This window comes from Mus caroli, chromosome 1, assembly GCF_900094665.2.
Source record: "Mus caroli chromosome 1, CAROLI_EIJ_v1.1, whole genome shotgun sequence".
Lineage (NCBI taxonomy): Eukaryota > Metazoa > Chordata > Mammalia > Rodentia > Muridae > Mus > Mus caroli.
The window spans coordinates 26,982,324-26,985,997 of NC_034570.1; positions in this window are offsets into that span (position 1 = coordinate 26,982,324).

The following is a 3,674-nucleotide window of genomic DNA, read 5'->3' on the forward strand; positions in this document are numbered from 1 at the left end:
GAACAATGCTGAGTTATAAAATTGAGATGTGTGGGTAGCCCCATCCCTCTCCTGGAGGTGGTCTCTACAGGTACTACTATCTCCCCTTTGTTGGGTATTTCAGCTAATGACATCCCCATTGGATCATGGGAGACTCTTGCATCCCTGGCATATGGGACTCTTCAGTGGCTCCTATGTTAGAACTGAGTTCACATTTTTATATATTTGTGTTCAAACCTTGCTGTGATGTCTTGGAGGTAGTAAATTAGGGGATTGCAATCTTTTTGGAAGGTTAAAGAAACTGACTCAAAGCCTACAAAAAGCTATCTTATTCTATTGAAGAATGCCTCTCTTATGTTCTTATGTAGAAGGGAATCTTGTCCAGTCCTTTTAATCTGAAATACTTTTCAGCAGAATAAGGCTTCAGCCAACTTTGCTCTCGTGTTATTTGTAGGTTTTGTTTTGGAAAGATTCTTGACTTACATAGCCTCAGCTGACCTCAAATTCACAGTCCTCCCATGTCAGCTTCCAAGTGGAGGGGTTATAGACATTCTCTGTTATGGTGTGCTCCTTGTTCTTTTTACCAAGTAAGCAAGTGTGGATTCCTACGGGAATAAAGTAAGAACAACTCAATTCCGGACTGAGAGTGCAGAGAAGTGACCATGCTTGAGAGGCTAGTTTTGAGATAGTTGTATGGACACAGCAAAGCAAGGGCTGTCCCTTTTCTCCACGGCAGAGGTCATGAAGTAAACAAAAGGGTAAAATGAAAAGGAGGAGAAAGAACATGGGCAGCTCTGGTATAATAGGACATATGAAATGTAGCTAGCTTCAAGTAGTTTAGTTAGAGAACATTACCTTATGTTTGTGTTTAGAGGCTGAAGGTCATGATATTAAAATTCATGGGATAAACTGAGATTCTTGATGTGACATTTGCTTTATGCTCAAGGTTCCCTACATGACATACTGTTTCATGTATTTGGACAAACACAGAATGTTGACTACATTTTTCCTATTATAAATTTAATCTATAATTATATTGCATAGCCAGCTATAGGCACATTTCTGTTTGTGGTTCCAAACTTAAAACTTGTTTCCAATAGAAATAATACTTGTTTTACAAATAGTTGTGGTGTGTGTGTACATGTCTGTGTGTGCATTGTGTGGTATGAAATGAAATAATAAGTGTAAAAGGAGAGGTAGACTTGGAAAAAAAGAAAGGAGGCAGCTTCAGAAGTCACCCATCAATCAAACATAAGGCCATTCTTTTTAGTCTTGAGCTTCAGCATAAATAATAGACTTGCTCAGATGTCAAGTACTCAGTCTATCTGGTAGTGACTGAATTATGTCTCTCTGCCTTAAATTCACATGATGAGACCCTATTGTCTAATTATTTTTTGAGACTGTATTTCTGTAAGGAACATAAGGGTTAGATTCCAATACCACCAGTTATGGGAAATCTAAGAGATAGACAATTGTGCTGAGGAAAGTTCAGTTAAGGACGCAACCAGAAGTATGTCATCTGCAGGCTACAAAGAGGGCCCTCACCAACCATAAAACCTTGCCTGAGAATTGAGAGTATCCTCACCCCAGAACGATGAGGAAATGAATTGCTTTTGTTTATTCCCCACAGCCTGTGGTATTCCCGTTAGCCTAAAATGATTAATATACATTGTCAGAGAAAAACAGGCCTGGATGTTTATAGTGAAGAAACTTCTACAACAGAAACTTCTGTAGGAAGATAATCAGAAAGGGAGAGCATTATACGTTTCCATATTGAAGGCAGTAAAACAGAATGGAAAATGGGGTGTCTATATGGGGGTCTAAATTTGGAGTCTTTTCCTCTTGTGCTTTGGGGAATTAATATTTATAGCAGTGTTGCAACTTCTGTGACTCTTGTTATAGAAGAATAAATGTACTAATTCTGTCTCTTAGATTAAATATAATTGACCACTTTGGTGGTATTTGCTTATAAAAAGTGTGAAGATACAATTTATAAGCTTTACTTCAGAGAGATGCGTGCATTCTTTAAGGAAGAAAAGGAAGGTAGGAAGAAATATAGTACAGTGGTTGGGTTCTCGTGGCAAGCTTGAGATCCTGGGTTTGATTGTTAGGGTCCAAGAATTGCTAAAGGAAGACCCTAGACTTAAATAGTATGCAAAAGCAAAGAGCATCTATTCATCTGAATTTCCTTCTTGCAGGGGTCTCCCCATTTGGAAAGGAGACTTCTGGTGGACTCTCAGGCCTAGCTTTTATTGTCATTTAGGGAATTCCAGAGAGGGGTATCTGTCCTTTTACCTTGATTGCTTAACTCTCTCTCTAGGATTTTGACTGATTCTATACTTGGTTAGGCTCTGGAGAGTTCCTGGGGGTTTGCATACTCATTCTATGTACCTATTCATACTTCAGACCAGATGACAAGCTGTCCTTGGATTGGCTGCTGGCAGCTGTGTTGACTGACTACAGGTTCCTGGAACTGGGTTCTTATTTCTGGGAAGCAGGAACTTAGGCCTGTACTCCCAAACTGCCAGTGTGCAGCCTGTCATGGAGTCAGACAGGCTCTGGTTAACTTCGTTCTCTCGTGCTGTCATATGGCATAGATAGAAGGATAGATGGATAGATGGATAGATAGATAGATAGATAGATAGATAGATAGATAGATAGATAGATAGATAGATAGATAGATAGGCAGATAGATAGGCAGATAGATAGGCAGATAGATAGATGGATGGATGGATAGATAGATAGGCAGATAGATAGGCAGATAGATAGATAGATAGATAGATAGATAGATAGATAGATAGATAGATAGATAGATAGATAGATAGATATGGTGAGAAAGGAAGCATAAAGAGAAATACAAAGAAGAGAGACATAAAATATGTCCCTGGTAGTCTACAGAGGGTAATCTGGAAAAATAAAAGTTGGGTCACTGGCAATCTTAACTCCTAAACAAATGACAAATGGGTTAGTACCCAAGTACATTTGGAGTAAACTTTTCTATTCCCACACATTTGGACGTGATTATTGGTCATACCAAGAGGAGCAAGACTTCCAATAGACAATCAGCAGATATCCCTATAGGCTTAGATTTTTCAAAACCTAATTTAATAAGGATTCTCAAATACTTTGACTCCTGTCTAGCCTACTGTCAAAGGGCAGGGGAGGAAAGATGGTAAATAGGACAAGGGAATGTGAACCTGCTTAGAAGTAGTTCTTTGGGGGCAATTCCAATATCAATTGTTAGGATACCAACAGCCCAGTTCAGCAGTGTCAGGATACCAAACATTCATCAGCAGGGGTGGCAAGATCCAGCAGAAACAGTTAATTGGCATGAATCAACAGGAGTGACCAGGACTAGCTGGGATGCCAGAATTGAAGACTCTAGACAAACAAAACATTTCAAGGCAAGCAATGAAAGTATGCCATCACTGTCCTTTAATTCCCAATTATACTCTCTTCAGACATCAAATGTCCTCCCAATAGCCATGCCTCAGCAAAGACCACATGGATCTGCATCACATGATATAAACAGAAACTTTGATATCACACCCTCCCATGGTGGCTAGCACTGAGGAAGTCTAGGCCCTGATGCAGTGACATGAACTTGAGACTGTGCTGTTTTAATTTAACATTTACTGTCTGTCTGTCTGTCTGTCTGTCTGTCTCTCTCTCTCTCTCTCTCTCTCTCTCTCTCT